The sequence below is a fragment of the Anguilla rostrata genome, chromosome 8 (assembly GCF_018555375.3).
Source record: "Anguilla rostrata isolate EN2019 chromosome 8, ASM1855537v3, whole genome shotgun sequence".
NCBI lineage: Eukaryota > Metazoa > Chordata > Actinopteri > Anguilliformes > Anguillidae > Anguilla > Anguilla rostrata.
Genome location: NC_057940.1, coordinates 45,584,049 through 45,608,804, shown reverse-complemented (window position 1 = coordinate 45,608,804; position 24,756 = coordinate 45,584,049). Strand labels below are relative to the sequence as shown.

At 39.3% G+C, this 24,756-nt stretch overlaps 1 long non-coding RNA gene across 1 annotated transcript; it reads left to right on the top strand.

Moving 5' to 3' along the window:
* The first annotated feature begins 22,360 nt into the window (after positions 1-22,360).
* Positions 22,361-23,141, top strand: LOC135260384 (uncharacterized). Its single transcript, XR_010331561.1, has 2 exons — positions 22,361-22,650; positions 23,011-23,141. It is a non-coding gene; the product is annotated as an uncharacterized LOC135260384 (long non-coding RNA).
* Positions 23,142-24,756: the final 1,615 nt, after the last annotated feature.

The window sequence follows — 24,756 nt, the reverse complement described above, 5'->3', positions numbered from 1 at the left end:
TCATGTTTATGGCCCTGACTTTGAAATGGCTATCGAGTCAGATAAATAGAGTAACCTACATGGTCGTAGCCCTAACTTCCGTGTCATTTGTGGAATAGACGGCCGTGCAGAAGATAACAGCGTTTTCAATTCGTTCTACTACCACGTTAAGTGCACGCATGCTTTGTATGGCGAATGGACGTCCTCCAGGGACCGACATTCATCAATGTCAATCTTAACAAATAATAATGATTTGTGAATCAAATGTTGCTATCACGCGATTATTATTTGATAATAATGATTAACAGTCAATTATGATTAATTGTAATGCGCATCAAAAACTGAACCATAATCTAAAAGTTGCATATGAATTGAAAGTCACAAAACAGTGTAGATAACAACAACAACAACAATAATAATAATAAACTTTATTTGTATAGCTCTATTCAAAAACAAAGTTACAAAGTGCTTTACTCACATAAAAAGAAATAAAATAATACAAGATGTAGACGACAGCTTAAGGGACACATTAAAACAAAGTATATGAATAAATTAACATGAAAATGGGAGCAGCAATAATAAGATTAAGAACAGGGGGTGCAGGTTAATTAATGTGAATAGCTATCTATTAGCCTACACTACATTATTCTATATATGTATTTACAAAAAAACACAGATGGGTGACAGTCACCTACCTGTATGTTAGAAAGGCCTATACAATATAAATTTCCTATGCATATCTGTAATGATTATTTGCTTTATTCATTTCAGTTTCTTGTGGGGATATTCCTTGCAAAATGCAGCCAAAATTCCCCCTGCAGAAGAACTAGAAGAGAAAGAGTGGACAATTCTGGACAATTGTCTGGATGATATCAGTTTTCCTGATGATGAGCTGTTTTACGGAACAGATTATCTGCTCATCACCAGCACACCTGACTCCACCCTTGCTCCAGCCCCTGAAGAGCCCACCCTTCCACTAACTGCACTAGAGCCCGCCCTTGCTCCACTTACTGCACCAGAGCCCGCCTTTGCTCAAGCCACAGTACCAGACCCCACCATTCTTCCGGGCACACCAGACTCCACCCTTGCTCCAGCCCCAGAAGACCTCACCCTTCCGCCACTGACTGCACCAGAGCCCGCCCTTGCTCAAGCCACAGTACCACAGCCCACTCTTGCTCCTCCTCCAGAGCCCACTCATAAATCACCAATAAGAGAACCATGTGGCCCCAAATGCAGGAGAAAATGCTCTGAGAAATTTTCAGAGGACAGACGGAGAGAAATCTGGGGCATGTACTGGGACATGTCATACCCTGAGAAACGTTCCTTCATGTTTCACACTGTGAGCCAGGTACCGACCGCGAAAGTCTGTGGTGATGGAAAACCAAGTCGGCGGGGCAGGTCTTTCATCTACATGCTGAAAGATGAAGGCCAGGTCCCACAGCAGGTGTGCAAACATTTCTTCCTTTCAACTTTAGGGTACCACCTGACCAATGACAGCCTGGTCCTCTCAGTGATGGGCAAAGAAATTACAACTCCTCTTGCTCCACCGAAAGATCAGAGAGGGAGACATGCACCAGCCAACAAGCTGGACCTGAAGTCATTGCATGTTCACATTGAGTCCTTCCACCCGACTGTCAGCCACTACCGGAGGGAGCATGCCCTATGCCGTCGCTACCTACCCAGCGACATTAGCATCAAACTTATGTATGCTGACTATGTAGAGAAAGGCAACAACTGCTCCTATGAGCCTTATCGAAAGGCTGTAAAGTCTAAGAACATTAGCTAAGCTTGGAGAGGAGGAGTGTGAGAGCTGTCTGCTGCAAGAACAGCACATGAAGGCTGACCACCAGGGGGAGGCTGCAGGGAACTGCCCGCAGTGTGAGGTGGCAAAAACATAAGAATTCAGCAGCAGAGAGCAGGCTACACTACAGGTCAGATGCGGAAAGGGACTGGCCTGAAGATACATCAACCAGAAGTGTAGACCTGCAGAAGGTGATCATGCTCCCACGAATGCCTGGTGTCAAGTCAGCTGTGTTCATAAGATGGATCATTGCATATCATGAAACTTTCGCATCAGTTGGAAAAAAGACCAACAAAAAGAAGACCATCTCTGTTGTCTGGCACGAGGACTGGACTGCAGGGCGGAGTGCTACGGAGATAACATCGGCTTATGCAGCGGCATTGGACAAGCAGCGGGACATCAAGCACGTTGTCTACTGGGTAGACAATTGTAGCGCTCAGAACAAAAACTGGTGCCTTTTCTCTTCGCTTGTGTCCTTAATTAACTCCAACACCATCTCGACTGAAGACATCACCCTTAAGTTCTTCGAGCCAGGGCACACATGTATGAGTGCGGACAGTTTCCATCATGGCGTGGAGCAGGAGATAAGGAGCAGACCAGGAGGGGTCTATGATTTTGAAGACTTCCTCTCTGTGGTGGCAAACTCCAATTCCAATAAAGTTGAGGTGGTGGAGCTCAGAAATGAAGGCATCAGGGACTGGACAGATGGCCATTCTGCAGTCAAAGGGAAGAAGATACCCAAACTGGCAGACCTTAAAGTTGTCCAGTTGCGACGTGGTTCAAGGAGCATGTTTGTGAAGATGTCCCATGAGGAGGAGGACTTCACAGAGCTGGATTTCCTGCAGAATAAGTTTCAGCTAAAGATACCCACCACCTTGAGGCTGCAGGACAAGGGCATAGAGGAGGCCAAGAAGAGGGATATCCTTAAGAATCTGGTTCCCCTCATACCACCCACCAGGAGGTTATTCTGGAGCTCCCTGCCTGTGAGCAAGAAAAAAAAATTCTCAAGATAGAATACAGTAGGAGAGAACTTTATGGATAAGATTAATTGTTAACTTAAGAAATTATTTCTATTTCATCTTGTATCTAATTTGTGGGAGAGAAATTTACGAAGATAACATGAATTGTCATTTTGTATACCATCTGCATTTTGCATTAAGTAATATACATTTTACTTTCTATCTAAGTGAATTTATTTATACAGTGTGACATTTATTCACTATTAGAAAACTTACACATGACATCATCAACAACAACTTTTATCCTCTGTCCAAATCTGAAAACATTTACTGATATTTAACCTAGGGCATTGTTACCTATTATTGGCATTGCAAAATCAGTTGCAACTTGCAATTTAAGGAATAGGAAGAGAAATTGTTTTGTTTTGTTTCAATTCAACACAACAATGGGGTTATAAAATAGGTCCTAATGATGTGTGAGTTGGTAATGCACCTTTGTGACCTTCAAATACACATTAATTAATTCTCATTTACATTATATTATATTTATGTTTATATTATATTAAGCCTAACTGTGCCATGATCACTAAATTTTATGTAGATGTTATCATTATTATCATATGCTGATTTCAAATAGTGATCAGCAACCAAGTGAGCGATCAAATGGAAGTTAATGCCTTTTGCCTTGGCATGACCCCTTATTATTTTGCAGACAATGCAAAGGCAGAGTACATTAACTTCCGAATAAGGGTCTAAGGTCAAGTTTGAGCTCAAGATTTTTATGTAGATAAATAACTTCATTAAAAAAACAAAGAATTGCCACATTTCCAATATTCTGCCCACAGTTTATTTGGCAGGACAACAAAACAACTTTAAAGTCATTTTTCTCAGTTCTACACTCTGGTGAGTTAAGGTCTTTTGCCTTTGTAGGGCAGTGTAGTTCCATCTATATTTAAGAGATTGAGTAGGTAGCTATACTGTGTAGCCATCCATCATAAAAATCACACAACAATAAAAATCCATTCCTTTCTTTAGCCTACATTCTAATCATGCTTTCAGTCAGCTGTCCAGAAAACATTAACTTCATAGCTGTTCTGGCTTTGGCTTCAGCCATTAGCTTTCTTTGGAAAGCCAAGTAAAAATGACAAACAGCCACAAGGACATCACAAGTCACAAGACACTTAAACAACAGTACCTATAGACGCATAAATCTTTGGTGCCAGGCAAAAGTTACATCGGACTCAACCAACAAACACCATCAACATAAATTATAGACTGACATTAGTTAGCCACTCTTTAGTGTCAGTCAAGTCTGATCACTTTTATTTGTTTAAGGAAGCACAAAACAAAACAATGCTATGTTATATCACACTGACCGATGAACAAAAGTAGAGGTCTGCAACTAGACCCATGTTTGTGGGCGGGGGTGGTTTTTTTTCACATACAACATCAGGCTCAGCTCGGGTTTGGGTTTGTTTTCTAATAAGTGAAGATGAAGCTATTATTTCATATTTTAAATGCATTTTTATTTGAAGAAATACACTTCTTTTAGTTTTGTACATGCGGTTGTTCACTGCACTTGGAACGGTACTTCTCTCTAGGGTTTTCGACACACTTGTTCCTGGTTATGGTTATACACTTTGGTGTACGTCACTCTGGATAAGAGCGTCTGCCAAATGCCTGTAATGTAATGTAATGTAATACATGCGCATTCTCTTTCTAGTACATGTCTAACTTTGCAGTGGATAAAATTAAATGAAAATTTGCAATGAGAGAACTTCAACTTCTTAAAATTCCAAATGAGTCGAGAATGACTTAGTGGTGGAAATATTATGACCTTGTGACAACAAACAAAAAGCTCACTGGTTATGTACAGTGTAGGGATTGCAATGCTGTTTTTACCTGTGATAGCAAGAAGACTGATCCCACTGAACTGAAAGATAGCGTCCAAGAAATAGCAGAAACTTTGCTGGCAGTGAAGGCACTAGTGAGATATGTAGGCTAAAGCACATGGGCCTGGCAAGCCAGCTGAAAAAACTGGATGTGTACAGTGATTGCCTTGGTAACCTGTGTAGCTACTATTTACTATTCCATATGAAAATAAAATATAGCCAATTGCAGTATGATAATTATTGCTATAACTCGAGCGTATAGCAGCTGAGCAAAGCATTGTAAAACCGCTTCTGGAAGCGATTTAAGTTTTGGGTTGGGTTGGGTTTTCAAATTTGGCATTACCATTCAGGCTTGGTTGGGACGAGTCTCAAGGTCTCAGTTATGGACCGGGTTTGGGCTTAAATTTCAAGCCTGTACAGATGTCTAAACAAAAGTGTCAACCACAGAATGAGATAAAAGATGCATTTTAGACAATAGAAGAAGAAAGGGTACAATTTCTGTCATTAACAAAATTTGATAACACCAGAGCACCAGTATTATATTATATTGCAATTTGTCATCACAGAGACATAAAGTAAAGCTGTCTGTAAAGCCATACCAATGACGAACATGTTTGAACACGCCAATGTTTTACTTTGGACTCCAGCATTACTGAAACAGTCTGAAATATTTATTCATCAGATACAGGTGGACCAACTAGTCCCAATATTAAACAAAATTTCTGATGTTCACGCAACAACATGAATTTTGAAATTTAGGTGAATTTGATCTTTAGGAATGCCATTGTGGTATTAAATAAATTTTGACCGGATAATGATTTTGCAACGTTTCTGACCTCTCCTGTAAAATGGTTGAGTGCGACACATGTATATTGAGGTCATATTTGGTCACAAATATAAATCAACACACAGATACACAAATGTACACAAATCTAACACACTCTTTCTTTACCCATTAATTTTGCACTGAAAAATCCAAAGCAACAGAGATGATGGTATTTAATGACACAATCTCTTCAAACAGTCAAGGAAATTACTGTAAATAGATATACATTATAGCACACTGTACTGCAATTAGAAAAACACTACTCCTAAAATCAGAGCCCTAATGCACTAAAATTATACCATACAATGCACTAAACTGTGTGTGAAATCAATTTCCACCCCAACATTAAGGTGATGTCAGGCTAATGAAATGGCTGTGGATACATGGATACCTACAGTGCACCTTATCATGTATGCTCATGCCTGCTGCCCCGCGGTATGTCGCCTCTCTGACAGGAGGTCCATTGATCAGAGCCGCTGCTGGCAGATGTGTGTTGTGGGTATTAATGTCACAACCAAGTGGGAGAGCTGCGAGTGGGTATGTTACTTCAATTAACTCTATAGGTGAGCCCACCAGCCTTCAGGAATGTGGTAGGGGCTACATAATGATTCCAATGATCCTATTTAAAGATACTGTCACCTTATGCATCTAAATTCACACTCTTTTTCCACAGGTTCCAACAAAATGTACACCATGGCTAGATGTGACGGTGTTGGTTTTGGGGATATAGTATTTCATGCACAATGCTGCACACATGCACTCGCACACACACACACACAAAATAACAGCAGAAAAGAGATATGCATTATTCTGTCAATAACAAAATGTGTCAACAGGAGATTGTATGTGTAAGATATAAGCAGCTGAGTAGTTTGGAATAATTTGGAGAAAGATTTGTTTATGTTGTTGAGCTTTTTTCACAGAAATGTTGCAGTTACCCATTAAGTTCAAAAAAAGGTTTATACATTTAGCAATGAGGTTGTAAATTACTGGGAAGCATTTTTGTTCTAACAGTGTTCAGTCTACTGGGAAAGCAACAAATATGTGTGTGTTGGCCACTATTATCATTTTTATTTTGTGGACCATTATTGCTTACACATGCACATTTTTGTGTTGCAGTGGTACAAATAAATCTTTTTATATAGGCGGCTGGGATAGACACACATGTTGCATTTGTACTTGTTGTGTGGCATGAGCCCCATTTGATGTTCAGGTGTGTATAGGGCACAGATCTATGCAATGTAAAACATGATTTGTTGTTTCAACTTTGAAAAAAAAAAAAAGTTACCCCATGGCCTTAGAATTTAGATTTAATTTGACTAAGAATATAATGTGGAGTTAATATAATCTTTAAATTGAGTCAACAAAAATGAATGAAAGTCACTGATTACATGTTGAGTTATCTTACAATTCCAATTCATGTCAGTTAGTTGCAAATACATATTTCTGTTTGTGATTACAAAGCAATTCAGTTAGCACAAAATATCATGTGGAGTTAACTTAATATTTGTGTTTAAATTTACTGAAACTGACTCTTTGATTCAATTTATAATTCCTATTTGTCATTTAGTAAATAAATCCAATTCAGTATGGATTTCATGAGATGAAGAAAAGACGGAAGGCAAATAGCCCCTAAACAAATGGGAGCAGAAAATGACTGCAGTACCAGCATGGTAAAATTGCCTCTTTGAAGTGTGCTGGAGCATCCTACCATACCGCTGGCTATGGATGGCTGCAGCCACTTTTAACTGAAAGTGAAGATTGTAAAACTTTTCTTTTTTATATAGTCCCCATATTTCAGGGTACCTTAAATCTCTTGTAAAAAATGTATATTATGTAAAATAAAGTAAATAAAGTACTTGTTTGCATATCCTTTGCATGACATGACCCAGCATTGATACCTCAGACCCTTACAACCATTTAGCAAAATGTGTTCCCATACAGATGCATGGAAATGCAATGATACTATAGTATCAGGTTGTTAGAATACCTGGAAATAAGATGCCTGATGTCTGGTAATGTTGACGGGTCACAAACTTCAGGTTGGCAGGCAATGGTTTGCATCTCCTCACTGGCGCATCTTCCAATCAGGATCTCCACAATGGGACTATGATGTCATTATCCCCACCTGTAGGACAGTAACAAAACACAAAGCAGAAAAAACATTGGAATGTAACATAAAATCTTTAATTTATTTGTAATTCATGGTAAACAAAAAAATGACTGAATCCATGTCTGTCTGTTTCTTTGAGCTAGGATGCATGTGTGCTTGCATGTACAGATGGGTGATTAAAGGAATTAAAGAAAAAACCTGAATAAATGAGTGGAGAAACATAATAAATGCAGATGCTTCCATACAGATGTACTGCATGATACAATTGAGCAATTAACATCCTATCTTGCTCTGTGGCATTTCCACCCCTATTTTGACTGGGCAAAAGCGGAATTGCTAGTTTTGCCTTGCGCAAACAGAATATTTTCTTTGCTCGTACCATTTGTAGGGATGTTCATTACAGAGCCTCTGTTTTACTACGCTTTCTCCACAGCCATGATAAAAGAAGTAGTTGGCTGTGGCGCTAATGCAATATTTTTAAAGGTAAATAAATGGGGCAACCTCCAAACCCCTGATCCTTCTCTTGAAGTATCCAACTAGCTGAAATGTTGTGATGAAATTGCTGAAAATGCTGTGATGAAAAATCAACGCAAAATAACAGCCTGCCTTGTTTACAGCTGTGACAGTCTTTTTTCATCACCATAATTGAACCCATAGATAGACAGTCTTATTAGTCCTCTTTGGCTGTACCGAATCCAAAGAATATGGACGCAAACTTGAATTAAAGAAAAATGTGTTATTCAAACTTTACAGTACAGGTAACCCGAGAGCCCCAAGATTAACGTTTAATTAACTTGATTAATGTTAAATTTGTAGTTTCTTTTCCGAAATGTCATGTCATTATTCATGACTAATGACGTATAGCAAAGCTGAGTTTTTCAGAAGGAAACAACCAGGTAGTTCAATGGATAGTTAATCAAATTGAAGCCGACAGTAAATTTTCCAAAAGATATACAGCACTGTCATCGTTTCCTGGTGTTCCTCCGTATTCATAGGCTTGTGTTACTACTGTCCTTGAACCAATGTTTATACATGGGGAATAAGCTATGCTAGACTAAATAAATATTATATTGTGAATGCTTATTTTTATACTTTAGTGTATCTTTACCTACACTATGCTGAACATAACTTATTCTTCAAGTGCAGGTTAAACATAACCATGGGATGGATGCTCACTTCAAAATATGAAATAACAAAGTTAAATAATGTTTTTTTTTTTTTTTAGTAAAAGCCTTCCAGTGTGTATTCTACAATTTTTTTTTTTTAATCAAGAGAAGGAAATTATAATTTAAGAGGGTTGTGTATCTTTGAAACATGTAAAGAGAGAACCAATGTAAAATATATATGTGTCTCAGTTTTGGGAGTCAAACTATGGAATGGTCTTAGAGATGAGTTGAAATTGTGTATATCTCTTTTGACTTTCAAAAAAGCCTTAAGATGTCAAATAATTAAGGATTTTTTTTTGGACTACTGATATTCTGGGTTATATTATGGATTGTATAGGATAGGCAATAATAAGCCTTGGGCTTCAGCCTATTCCTTTTTCGGTCATTGATTGTGTGAATTTTATTGTGTGAAATGGATTAGTGTAAACATGTATGATGATGTATTGTCTGTTGCATATCCACACAACTTGTCAAATTGTGTTCCTTATAATGTGTGACCGAAATAAACTATATTCATTCATTCAACTTTAGGTACATTTTGGAAAACTCCAAGTGGGCTGTCATGAGCCTTTTACTGAGTAGTGGCTTCCATCTGGCCATTCTACTCATACCTTCTATGCTGCAGAAATTGGGATGGCAGGTATGCCATCCCACCAAGTTACACCTTGGTGAGGCGGAATGCGCCATATCTATATAGCACCGAGAGTTTGGCACTTTTCAGGGTTCCCCACAGAAATAACTGCAACAGCCACAGACTCTCACCCCTTAAAAACATTAATTTCAACAGAATTCATGAACAACTTCACATGTCCACACATTAAAGCCCCAAACTAAGGGGATTTTGTGTTTTCTCCTTCTTCTGCTTATTATTCTTTTTCCTGCCTCTAAGCCCACAAAAAATATGTCTCCCCATTTGTCATTTTACGTACACCAGCCAATCCTTTACCAACACCAACCAATCATAATGTCACGCACACTTGCAAAACGGACGTATCTTTTTACCCCAAAAAATTGCCAGTGTCTACATCTAGACCTGGGGTCTCCATCAGGTCGCTCGTGAGCTACCGGTAGCTCGCAGGCTGTCAATTAGTAGCTCGCCAAAACAATTCAAAATGTAAAAAAAATAAAAAAGTTTAATCTAATTTTTGCATAAACTAAACTCGTGTAGTAGAGAGCTCTCTACTTTTGTTTACTTTAGTATCAACATAAGCCCCTCCACCTTCCTCCCCAAATGTTAATTGGCTAAACAAAATAATAACAAAGTATATCCGCCCATCACGTTCGGGCATCGGCAAATCTGTAGGCCAGAATGGTATGTCTTTGAAGTTTAAAAATGCAAGACAGCTAACTTTTTCCAAACGTGAACGCAATTTTAAATATAGGATTTTCTTTTACGGAATACCAGTTCTGAGATAAATCATGAGTGCTGAGGCAGGTTCATCAAAGAAAAAGCAGAAAATGTACCATTTCCATCAAGAGTGGGAGACCGATTTTCTGCTCACAAGTGTAAAAGACAGGTGCGTGTGCTTAATTTGTGGAGCTAGCGTTGCAGTCGGGAAGAGATGTAATGTCGAGCGGCACTTCACCACACTTCATAAGAAGTTTGAATGTGATTTTCCTTCTGGTAGCAGTCTGCGGTCTGAAAAGGTGAGCGAGTTGAAAGTGGGACTGCAACGGCAGCAATTGCTGTTCACGAAACCAGTGAAGAAATCCAAGGCTGCAAGCGTCATTCAAAGTGGCCCATCATTTAGCAAAGCATAAAAAACCTTTTACAAATGGGGGTTTTGTTAAGGATGCAATGACTCTCGTGGCCGAGTCTTTATTCAAAGATCACAAAAACGGTCCTGAAATCCTGTCTGCTATATCAGATGTACAATTAAGCACAAATACCATGGCCAGGAGAGTTTCTGCACTCTTAGAAGATGTGATGGGGCAGTTGGAGCAGGACATGGGTACATGCAAATGGTTTTCAATTCAGTGTGATGAATCAGTGGACTCAAGTGATACTGCTCAGTTGGCTGTTTTTATTAGAATTGTCTTTGAAGACTTCTCTGTTAAAGAGGAATTTCTGACATTGTTACTTTGAAAACAACAACCAGAGGCATTGATATCTACAATGTAGTGAAGAACTACTTTGCTGAAAAGAATATGCCATTAGAAAAATTGGTGTCAATAACAACAGATGGATGTCCAGCCATGACAGGGAGGCATAATGGCTTCATTGCAAACTGCAAAGCAGACCCTGATTTTCCTCATTTTTTGAACTATCATTGCATCATTCACCAGCAGGCCATTTGTGCAAAAGTCATTGGATTTAACCATGTCATGACACCTGTCATTAAGATAATAAATTCTATTCGAGCAAAGGCCAAACAACACAGAATTTTCAAGTTATTTTTAGAAGATCTGTCATCAGAATATGGCGAACTTTTGCTGCACACAGAAATTAGATGGCTTAGCAGAGGAAAGATCCTGCATCATTTTCTAGCACTTCTGACTGAAATCAAAGCTTTCATGGAAGAAAGAAATGAGGATACAACCCTGCTGTCTGACACTGAATGGCTACTGGACCTGGCATTTTTGACAGAAGTGACAGAGAAATTAAACAACCTGAACTGTGAATTGCAAGGCAAGGGGAAGACAATCAGTGATATGATTAGTGCGGTCAAGCCTTTCAAGGCAAAACTGGGCCTTTTTCTCCAACAAGTGATGAAAAGGAAAATGCAGCATTTCCCCTCAGTGCAAAAAATGGTGGAAGAATGATGCTGGGTGGAAGATCTAGGGCTCTGGACATCCAGAAATTCACAGATCTCTTGAACAGGCTTGGTCAGGAGTTTGAGGACAGATTCATAGACTTTGTGCGGCTGGAACCCTGTGCCACATTCCTTTCAAACCCATTCATAGAGGTGGATATATCTTTTTCTGAACAGATGGGTGAGGTGTTCTCAGTGCAGTTGATTTGGAGATGGAAATTGTCAGTCTACAAAATGACATCCAGCTGAAATCATATCAGTCATCCGCTGATTTTTGGAGGCTTGTCGATGCAAAGAAGTACCCCAAAATTAGCACAGGAGCAATAAAATTTGCTACTCTATTTGGCAAACATATCTTTGCGAATCTGCCTTTTCTGACATGAACTTTATCAAGTTGAAGTTCAGAACTCGCCTGACGGATGCGCACCTGGATGACTCCATCCGAGTCAACCTCTCAGGTAACACTCCAAATTTCAAGGCCCTGGTCGAAGGTATCCAGTGTCAAGCCTCTCATTAAAGGTAAACATATAATAATGTTAAAATTGTGCGATGGCATATTAATTCATAGTACTAAATGTACTCGGCAAAAAAAAAAACTAAACAAAAAAACAACGGGGAAAAAGGTAGCTTGTGACTATTTTTGTTTTTTTGTAAGTAGCTCTCATCCTAAAAAAGGTTGGAGACCCCTGATCTAGACACTCTTGCCTCTTTTCCACCAACGCGAACCTAGTTCTGGTTCTGAGCTGGTGCTAGTGCCGGTTTGCAGTTGGTTCAACGTGCGAACCTTCTAAGAACCGGTTTGCTTTTCCACGGGTTAGAGAGCCACATCATTACGTCACTGTATACGTCTGTATACGTCTCTGCTTTCCCAGCAACATCGTTACCTATTAAAATGTACGTCCTGTAAAAATACTGTCTAAAAAACTGTCTAAATGTTAAAAAAAATTTTTTTAAAAACAACTTCATGCATATAAATTTAGTTATACATTATTACAGCCTTATTTAGTCACTCCAGTTTTTCGTGATTCAGAATTTTTGGAATTCAACGCAACATAAAAATGCCGCATTTTCCCCAACGCCATTTTACGAATTATGCAGCGTCGGGAAAAATGCGGCATTTTGTTTAAGTTGTGTTGAATTCCAAAAATTCTTAATCGCGAACACGCTCGGAATTATCTCATCGCGACCCATTAAATCCAATGGCACACACTTAATTTCAAACTGCTTTCCTAACGGCTATTTTGTGTCCTGTGACTTGGGTTACAACAGTGAATATCAGATTCCTAGATGTACTGATAGCGACCACATCGCAAGACAGGAAACTGTATGCTAGCAAATTTATGTAAAGTTCCATTCATTTATATGGGGAGGTCGATACACGTCCCCTTAGCAACCAAAAGCTATAGCACTGGACCACCTCTGACTTATTTGCTGGCACAGAAAAAAATTGCGAAAGTACTGAAAAAATAATCACTGAAGGATAACAAGGACATTTTTTCCTACATAACTAGGTACAGGTTGTTACCGATATTTCGCCTATTTCATATATAGTTGCAAATCAGTTTACGTTTTCCTGTCTGTCGAACGAAGGTGGACTCACTCTACCTGGCGGTCACAAAGTTTTAGTTGGTCTCAGTTGGTCACGATAATCCCGCCCCAGCCCCAGACGTAAGCAGTTCTTGGTTCTAGACCAGCTAAGAGTTGGTGCTGCTTTGGAACCAGTTGTCTCAGCCGAGAGTCGGTCCTTTTGCTATCGAAAACGGAAGAACTGGTTCGCGATTAGGCACCGGCTCCGAACCGGCACTCGAAATGCCTTGGTGGAAAAGGGGCATCTGTGGCTTATTGGTAACGTCATGGTCTGTGGATCATGGAGTCACAAGTTCAAGCCCCGTCTGAACCAATGCTTATTTGCTCACTAATAATTCTCTTTCATTTCTCAACTCTTGCTTTTGCACATCTACCTGCCATTCACTGAACGTATAGACTGCATTATGACATATGTGACGGGTCACATATATTCTTCAACTATTTTCAGATTTCAATGTATGACACATCATTTGAAAGCTTATAATCTGCACTTTCATAATCTCTAAAAAACTGAAAAATGACCTTGCTCTACTTGAGGACCAAAACACCAGCACCTGTTACATATAGCATCTGCACGTTTACTTAACCTCCTACAATATCACCAGGCCATATGGATACAACCAGAGCTCAGCTGTGCTTACTGACCTATCTTCTTCTTTAAAATGACAAACACATTTGGCCAAAAAAATTCACACTTTTGCACAGCAACTTGACGTTGGCGCACTGCCAAAGCAAATGACTGGGAATCACCAGGTTGGACGATAAAATCCCGCCTCGCCCTCAGGGGCAGATCTTTTCCTGTCTTAAACTAGCATTTTCTTCGGGCCCAGTTCTAGGCATGGACACGGGGGGGCAATGCCCCATCAAATGCTCCGACTGCCCCCCACCAAACCGACCCCGCTTCATCCCAAAATTCAAAAATAATTGAAAACTATTTTATTTTGGCCTTGTCGATTTTGCCAATCATAAGCATGCCACATCCAAATACTTATCTGATTGGTTGGTCAGGCCATATAAAAAATGGATATGTAGCAGGGAGAGCAGTTACTTCGCTATCATTTCACTTCCAGTGTTTCCAACTTGACGTCTTTCTCCCTAGATTTAACGAATTTTCAGACCCTCTTAGTGACTTTATTTCTAAAAATTGACTAGCGACAAATTTAGCTACTTATTCAGACCATCAGGGAAAAGGCGAGAAATATATTCAAATATATTATATTTCCGCATGGTAGCGGTAGCGGGGAGAGCAGTTACTTCGCTATCATTTCACTTCCAGTGTTTCCAACTTGACGTCTTTCTCTCTAGATTTAGCAAATTTTCAGACCCTTTCAGCGGCTTTATTACTAAAAATTGACTAGCGACAAATTTAGCGACTTATTCAGACCTTCAGGAAAAAGGCGAGAAATATATTCAAATATATTATATTACCGCATGGTAGCGGCACATTTCTCTCTAAAAAAATATTTAGTTTTTAGTGGTTCACTCACTGTGCTTTGATTTCTCTATTGTTCTCTCTTTCTCTGTCACCATGCACCAATTTATGGTTGTTAAACCTCACAACGCCACTGTTACGGGGCCGCAGACAACAGAGGCAGGCTCCATGGTGTCGTCTCGTGGTACTGCTCCTCGACTCGACCCGACCCCCGATCCAGTTGCACAAGCACTGCATCCCTGACAGCGTTCACGGTGCAGCAATGGCTGATAATAATCATGGCTTGAGCAGCCTAGCTGGGAGACCATAGCTGGAGTACTCTGCAAAGCTAGATGCGTGCTTCTGTTTCCCCTGTCGCAAATGTAGCACAAATAATGACAGAGATTTTGTTTTTACCAAGCACGGTTTTAATTGGAAAACTGCATTGGAGAAAGACAAGGGATTCAGCAAGCACGCATCTAGTCAATGCCATTTGAAGAGTGCTGTAGCCTGGTCGCAAAGGGAGGTAACTGAGGAAACCATTGCAAACCTCTTAAGCCGGGCACCCACCGCACGCGTATCGGCCGCGAGCGCACTACGCGCGTATTACGCGCGTAACTGAAGCGTAGTTGAAGTACTGTTATTACAATGGCAGCGGGCGACGTCGTCTCCACCAGATGCGAACGCGTCGCGTACCGGCTGCGAAGCTCGCGCGACACAAGCGAACTGAAGCGTAGTTTTTCGCTTCAGTTCTATTTTTTCGGCTTGTCGCGCGTCACGATGGCCTGTTTATACACAGAAATATGCTCTAAAATGCTAGGTATACATGCTCTGATTTATATTTCATCCTTATATTACTGGGGGTGTGTCCCTAGTTACCTCCCAGATATTTTATAAGCACCAAAAAAAAAAATACAAGCCTTTTCGTTTTGTAAAAATAAATAAATAAATAACTGGAACCTGGGGAAAAGGCAAACTTAGTTTCGCTGTCTTATTTTGCGGAGGGGGTGGGGTAAATTTGAAAATACACCACAGAAAGACGTAGCCTATCGCACTTGTACTTCAAAGCTTCCGGTGTTCATGGCGTTGTGGTGTTCATATCTCTTCAAGATTAAACTGTTACTGTCTTTTTCATGATTAGCTGATTTTACTAAATATGATCCTATAAATGTTTTGACGTGAATGACAAGACAACACGGGAATTCCTAATGGTTGATTACGGATTATTTATTATTATTATGATCATTACATATTCTTCATGAAATTGGCACGCTTGTTAACCAAGCAAATAAATTAATACAGTTTGAGATTGATTGTTATACAGGCTACGTTGCGATTTAAGTTTATGGTAATTCTTGAAAGCGTTTACTTTCTCACGTATTTACGAGTTAACGAAATATTACCAAATTAACAAACTGAAAAAGGTCTCTCACCAAAGTATTCACTTAACCCATAATCAACAGTCGTGAACAAACGTGAAATACACGATGTAAGCCCACTGCAGACTGCGAGAGCTACTAGGAATATATAGCTTTTACGCAAGCCTTTGCGCGACACAAACGGAACCAGTGGAGACACCCTACGCGTCGCGCCGTGCTGCTTCGCCCTGCTGTTTACGCGACGCATACGCGACGCGTGCGGTGGGTGCCCGGCTTTAGGGCCCACCCAGATAGAAAGAAATAGATACTACATTAAAAGTATTGGAGAAGTACTGAAGTTCCTTGCAGTTAATGAGCTTCCGCTTCGTGGCAATCTGGAAAGCCCACATGATGAGCAGTATTTCTCTTCAGGCCTCTTCCTAAAACTGGTTGAATGCACTCTGGCAAAGGACCCCAAACTTAATGAAATTACCAAAAGTATTCCTCAAAATGCAAAATACACATCCAAAAACATACAAAATGAAATAATTGACACACTGGCTAATTTAGTATTACATGAGATCAAAAATGGAACAATTTTAAAATGGCTGTGTCCTCATGATCATATACCTTCACCCAACAGATCTACTGAATATCATGATGATTGTATAAAATATTGATGACTTATGGCCAAATTTGTGCTAAGACATGCTGTCTGATGACTTAGTTGCGTCACCATGGATGTGTCCTGGCCGCTTCCCGTAAAGGCCTTTACTATGTCGTAACACTTAGATGGCCCGGCGTGTATGTACAGCTGCAGTGTTTCTATGTCGCAACTAAAAAAGGCGTCACTAGTGTTGTCACGATACCAAAAATTTGACTTTGATACTGACACCAGGTTTAGTATCACGATACTCAATACTGAAATGATACTTGAAACTTAAACCATGCTGATTCGATACTCGGTACCTAACGATACTGAAATTACCTTAATAGATCAGGAACGTAATGTCCACAAGGGTTGACCTCATTTTCGAATTCATGGTTTATTAACAACCTTTAAGTTGAAGCCTCTTCAACATATTAATAAGCATAGGCCTGTAGTGTTACAACACTAAACAATAGAAAAATATATTAAATATATTTAAAAAATTAAACAGTTGTAAACTAAATAATCTTTAAAACAGGTCTTTCACCTTTAAATAGATTTAAAAACAGCATATTTTAATAACAATACAGCATCTATCTATAATAAAATATTTCCAAATTGGAACACCTATTGCTACTGAAGTGAACTGAGTCGAAGCTTGCGTTGTATCAACAAGCTGAGTGCACAAGCGCAAGTCACCTCACTTGACAACCTTAGTTGCTAACTGCCATCTAGCGAAGATTCTGACAAATTACACCTTTCATCCTCTCAATCAGCAATGCGTGAGACACATTTCCCTGGCTTTTACATTTGACACAAAACTACCGTCGAATACTAATACTACTAATGTCGAAAAATTCTAATACCGAACAGTTTCTTTTTTTTACGTACCGAAAAAGCTGAAAAAGCTGAAGTTTCGGTATACCGTGCAACACTACGTCAGACACATATTCCAATCCATTGCTCAGCTTAGCAGAGAATGCACATTTCAGAGCATCACAGAGATGGAAAGAATAATAACACATAAATACACATTTCAAATAATAAATACGACAGAAAAAACGAAACAAAATACGAAATATCAACTCGCGACCTGCGTGCTGCGCGCAGAGTAGCCTACCATATTATTTATTTAGACATTGGCAGATAAGAAAAATGTCTGTTACGCTGACCTATAAAACGCTATTCCAAAAGCAAAATCAGACATGTTATACATTGTTAGAAAGCTTATACTCTCACCTACTGAATAAATGAATTGTCAATCAAGCCAAATTGTATTAAAAAGGGCGACAACGCCGTAAGCAACAGGTGTGGTATTACACACAGCTATTTTTGAAGGTAGCCTACCCAGGCATCACAAATGCATGAATATTTCACAAACGGATTGTCCAATACAATACATGACCACTCGGTCTCAAAAGGGACATCTCTACGCGTAAAACAAATGGTAAGATTGTATATTTATTCAATGTTTAGTCCCAGATATTGACTGTAGAATGACATGGTATAATTTTAAAAAAATTTTGTGTCGTTTATTTCGTTATTCAGTGAGCGGCATATTTTAGCGCTGATGTCGGGTTTATCTTGTTGCTACGGAATATTACATTACATTACAGGCATTTGGCAGACGCTCTTATCCAGAGCGACGTACAACAAAGTGTATAACCATAACCAGAAACAAGTGTGTCGAAAACTCTAGAGAGAAGTAAATGTACCGTTCCAAGTGCAGGGAACAACTGCGTAGCTCAACTTGGACCCTGTAGGTTAAACTCATTAACACTAACACAAACAAGAACAGCAAAAATAAAACAAAAAAACAGTCTAAGCAAAAATACAAGCAATAGTTAAGACGAGTGCATTAACTAAGTCACCTAAGAAACAGCTACCTAGTTAAAACCCTAAGCTTACAGTCAATTTAGAGATTAAATTGAGAATAGGCTATGATTTCTCTCAGCATAATAACGGATTCAAAGACTAAACAAACTCACCCGATACTGTCTTCAAATGGATCCATGCCAAAGAAAAGTAATTATTCATCCTCTCAAAAAGCTTTTACTAACAAACTGCTTCCCCGACATTCAGACCCTCCCCTCACAGATAAAAACGAGACCCTACGGTCTTGGATTACTTAGTTGCGTTGCCATGGATGTCTTCTAGCCGCTTGTCGTAAAGAAGTTTACTAGATGTCGTAACACCTTAGATTTGGAGCTACGGCGCTACCGCGCCGCAACTAATACAAACGTACAAATGGCGAGCAAATAATATGGTGGACATAGGTAGTCCCAATAGCAAGGTTGTAGAGCATGTTCAGATGCATAGGTCGATGAAGTTTTGTGCTGATCAGACTTATGGTGTGGGAGTTATGGCCTTTTACGCATGACCCTTTGTTATAGCGCCACCATCTGGTCGACATAGGTGATTTTTAGTGCCTGAGTAGTGGGGCGCCACAGGAACCAACCCACAAAATTTGGTTGCTGTAGGACTTATGGTTGCTGAGCCTCAGACACTTTTAGCGGAGAAAAATACTAATAATAATAATAATAATAATAATAATAATCCTAACAGATACAATAGGGTTCCACCAGCTTCGCTGCTTGGACCCCTAATAAGGCAGATCATGCAGGGTTTAGTATTAAAAGTGGTGGAACTAGAGACAGATGCAATGTGGAAAATCTTTCAATTATGATTCGGTTTGTCTGTAATAGTATTCCAGAGGAACACCTGATTGGTCTGCTTGATCTTAGTCAGTTAAGCCGCGTTTCCACCAAAATTACCCGGAACTTTCAGTCCCAGGAACTACTTTACCAGGAACTAAAATGTTCCTTCAGCCAATGGTTGTCTGCGTTTCCACCGGGGTCTAAAGTCCCGCGAAGATTAGGCAAATTAGCCCACTGACTTGAAAAAGCGACGTTGTCGTCGGTCCATCTGTCATATGATTTCTTCTGTAACCCCATACTACCACCGAAGTAGCCTACATTATTTTCTAATAACCGGGACAGTCCGGAGGGGTTTATTCCACTTATATACAACGGGTTACCAACAATGACTATATATGGTTACTTTTGTATTTATTGATTTTTATCGATTTAATCACATGGAATTGAAATATTCTTCTGCAGCCGTTTGGGCATATTTTACCGTTGTCAAGCAAAACTGTCGTTGGTAGTTGAACTTGGACCGTTATGCAACAAATAGGATATAACAGACCAATAGTCAGATTGTAACTGTTTTATATATCCTCTCAAACACATTCATTATGTTTTTATGCGAACATTCGCTTTCATGTCTTGACATCCGAAGCGACAGAATGCATTCACATTTCCAATATAACTGGCAACAACAGCAGAAAACATGCACACGTTGTAAACAATTTGCTGTTTGAATACTTTCTCATCGTCAATTCTATGTAGGCTAATCGCAAAATGACAAGAATAGAACGAAAACTCGGACTTGCGTGAAAATTTAAATTAGTAGTGGTACAGCCACCGTTTGTTTTCCTTCGAAGTTACTGCTAGCCGAGCAGCGAAGTGTGCCCTCCAGATGCGAACCATGCACCATAAATTAGTCCATAGTCTTCCTGGTCTTTTTGTGGAATTGAAGAATGGCAGAGTAAAATTACGGCAGTCTGAAAAAGCTAAAGGTACGATTACTAGAATTAACCTGTTATTTTACCCTGACAAAAAGTGCGGAAGGTGATTTCCAGTTTGCTTTTACTGTATCACCAATGTGAATTACGCAGAACTACCGCATACCTCACATAACTGTATCAAACGTTTTGAGTCAATTACAACGGGCTAACAAAGAAAATCCGGAAGAAAATATTCAGCAACCGAATTAATCCGTTTGAATGTTTTAGTACGTAAAATGCTGTCCCAGCACGAATGCTTAGCATTTTATAAAAAACGAATACTAAAGCAAGAAAAGAACAGAAGAGCACACTTTATAATTCCAAGACGTTGGCAGGCTATAACCAAAAGTAGGCTACTGCGCTGCATAACATACAAGTTTGATTTGAAGTTATTATGAAAATGAATCGGTCTGCGCCTGCATATTTTCAAACATGGCGCCTGAAAATAGACACACAAAAATGCTGCGAGTACTCGACCAATCAGAAATGTTCAGCGCTGCAAGCTCCACCCAAAAGGTTCCTGTACTTTCGGAAAGTACTACCCCCCGAGCAGGAACCTTTTGAGGGGTAAAACAAAGCCCCCGGAACTAAATTTAGACCCTAGTTCCTGCGGTGGAAACACACTGAGTTCCTCAAAAGGTTCCTAGTTCCGGGGTATAGTTCCTACGGCTTTAGATGCAGATTTTATGACCACCCAAATTTTTCAACATCTTTCTGACTCAGGCTTCAGTGCAGATGAAATCATCAGTTAATGCTACGATGGAGCTGCTGTCATGAGTGGGATCAGGGGTGGGGTTCAGGCCTTGTTGCAAAAGAAGGTATGGAGGGATATCCCATATATCCACTGCTATAGCCACCAGCTGCACTTAGCAGTGGTCGATGCAATGCAAGCAGAGCCATGTGCAAAAACATTTTGCCTCTAGGTAACATTTTTGGCCTTTTACACTCACACAATACATCCTCAATTATGATGCAATACTTTAAAAAAGAGGCAGGGCTCTAAGGAAACCAATAGCAGTGTTTTAATTTGTCACATGACTCTCTGGAGGCCATTTTGAATCCCTTTTTTGCCGCCTTTTCCACATGGTTCAGCTCCATCATCTCTCTCCACAAAATTGGTCTTAAAACGTCTTTTTGTGTCATTTTACAATCTGGAAAAAATCGGATTCACAATAATAGGTGAGTAAAGTTTCATTTTTAATCGTTTAATGTACCTTATTTGATAATTTAATAATGGAAAATTGTTAAAATGCAAATGTTGCCTTGAAGTAACACCGTACCATTATGAATTTCCACCATGACATTTTTTGGTATTGTGTATTTAGGTTTATATACTGTTCAAAAGCATAACAGTCATCATAATTTTATTTCTATCTCTACAAATTAACCTAGATAAATCTGATAGTGTTAGTTGTAATAAAGTTCAGGCTATTACACTGTATTGTCTACTATAACAGTGCACTTTGTAAGTCCTCTCTGCAGAGCATAAGCTTATATTTTACACACATTTTTCTTCCATTTAGAGAATGAACACAACATTTTTCTATGGCTCTTCAAAGAAGAAGGTAGAATTAGCACTCCCAGTTGATGTTAGTGAGGATGAATTAGAATGTAGTGGTGAGGAAGACAACGAGCTGCTAGCAACCCTGCAAGGAGAAAGTGAGAGTGAGGGTGAGAATGAACCTGAGGATGAAGATGAGGACAGTGAGGGTGAAATTGCAGCGACAGGTATTACCAGTATAAGATAGGGTGTATAATGCATTGATAACCATTTTTCACCTATTCTTAATGTATTGCATTTTATTGATATTTTCATAGCATGCTTAGGATATTTGTTTGTTTTTTAGTTCCCCTTCAAGAAATACCAAAAAGGGCCAAGGAACTAGAGTGGAAAAACTGCAGGACCATTCTTCCTGTCCCACAATGGAAAGGCAGTCTCCCACAAGCCACAGAAGTGAAGCCTCCAATTGAATACTTCAGGGGCTTGTTAAGTAACACCTGCATTAACCCTCTGGGGTCGAGAGCTCCGCCGGCGGAGCTCGACAAGATGAGATTAACTTTCGTTTCTATTTGGATGATTAACTTCACGTGCTGTTATCATACAGACGCAACAAAAACATCGACAGAAACCTTAGAATCGCGACTTCCCAATGCGCCCATTGGCAAATAATATGAATTGTTTTAAATGTTCTAAATTTGATTAATTAGATCATGTATGCTTCGTTAAACCTTACTCATTACTATGTGAATTTCGCTCAGCAGGAAGTCCGCCCAAATCGCATTCACATGTTAACAACATTATAATTACTCTCCATAGAAGGAGACTAAAGGAGGGGCGATGCTAGATCCATGTGAGAAATGCCAAGTCTGCGAAAGCGGGATAGAATGTCAAAGTGTCGCCTAATTCACTTCTTTTGAGGTGAACATTTCGTTTAATTTTGGAAAATGGTCCGTCCGGAAGCCGACACTGATGAAGAGCGGTGTCATTTCGAACAGCGAACTGATCCAGCTGAGGATCAACTTCATGCGTAAGTATATTTCTTATGATCATATTGGTAAATATGTGTACTGTATTGCAACGTATCTCTGTGTTTGTAGGAATATTCACTAATATGCGCGCTTGTAAATTCCCACACTACGAACGATTCTAACCATTGCTTCTCAAAATTATAGGCTACCTCTCTGCGTCTGGTTGTGTTTGTTTGGTTCTTTGTTTGTATATGATGTAACCATGTCACATTTCCTAAGTTTTGTTTTCATTAGTTAGTGGTTTGCCCCTTTTTTGTAAAGCACATTTAATTTTCACCTGTTGAAGGAAATGTGCTATATAAATAAAGTTTGATTTGATGTCACATTTCCTAACAATTTTGTTTTTATCATATTTACAGAGATGCTGATCAGGAAACACGGCCTAGTTCACCACTAGCTAAGAGGCCACGCAAGCGTTGCAAGAGTACACCAGTCTCATCTCATCTTCCATGCGTATAGTTTGCTTCAATAAATGTTCTGAAAATCAAAAGATGTCTTTGTTTCTGTCTTCTAAATGGCTCACTGAGTCTTTGTCTTAGTGGTGGGGAGGCATGCGGCCAGGTGTGAATAGCCTACTTAGCTGGCAGGTCGTCCTACCCAATGCATATTCATTACAGAAAGGCCATTTGCCCTCCCATTCTCACCTGGTGTTGAAAAATAGTAGTCACAACACTAACTTTTAGCAATGTATTTTATATTTCTCATTGGATTTGCTAAAACATTTTGTCATCTTTTGATACCCAAGACCTTGATGAACACATTTCAGTGACCAAAAGTCTTAGTCACAATTGTCCAGTGTGCTTTATTACAACATTCCTGTGCATGTTCAAAACTACTGTTTACAGTTTGTGTGGTTTTAGAGCAGTTTACAATCCACACATGATTATGACCTACTTACTGTGTGTACAGCTTGCTAAAATTCAAGGCTGAAGTTGCAAGTTGCCTTTGCATGGAGAGGAAAGTCTTGAAGAGGAGGGGGAGACCATCACAGAATGTTGAGGAAGACCTGGCTGAGAAGAAGCGCAGAGGTCATGCTGCACCAGTGCCATCAACACCTGTGCGTCAGGACAACACTGATCATTGGTCTGTTTGGGTGGAGAATAGGGGCCGGTGCAAATACCCTGGCTGTAATGGTATAGTGAAAGTTCAGTGCTCAAAGTGTGCCACTTACCTATGCTTCACAGCTGAGAAGAACTGCTTCATGAATTACCATAAGCAGTGAGCCAAAGATGGCAGCAACACAAGAAATGGTGGCAACATATCTGAGGAAAGTCACACATCAGGAAACTGAAAACAAGCATTCAAATGTAACACAAATGCTCAAACACTGAAATGTGACTCACTATCTTGTTTTGAAGAGGGGTTTGATAGTTTGGTTTGATAGATTGTTGATATAAAGTTTGCTGAAATATGCTTACACTTGTTATTGCATTCATTCCTATAGGCTGTTCCACAATGGTACAATGTTGTCTGAGGGTAACGTTCAGACAAACAAACTTCTGAAAAAAACTTCATTTTTCGTTTTTCAATTTCAAATGACATGAATTTTAAACTGGTGGGGCGTTGAATATTCAAATTTCATTTCATTCAAATTTTAAACAATAACTCTCTTTTTTCATTCCTTACCATTATGGCACCGTGTTGCTTTAAGGTAACGCACCCTAAAGTGTACCCCAAAAAAATTATTTCTTGAAAATTTCTTTAAATTATGTTCACTTGGTCTATTTTATGACAAAAAAACATTACAAACATTTTTTTACCAACTGGCATCATAATGCGTACCATAGAGGGTTAGGGGGTACCCTATTTAAGGCTTTATAACTCCAGATGTGAACACCACAGAGACTTGAAAAATGGCTTAAATGAAGCAAGACATTTGTACAATTTACAATACTATTGCATATTAGTTTATATTCATAATTTTGGAAGAAATAAAGTGCCACAAATGCAATTGTTTTGACAAAAAATCAAAAATGAATTTTCACTTTTTAAGTTTGCAATGAAATACTGAGAGATTGCATATATACAGCAGGTTAAACTATACATGTGCTAGATCAAAGACTTCTTGACCACAAGTTCATAAAATCTAAGGGTGGATATGTAGA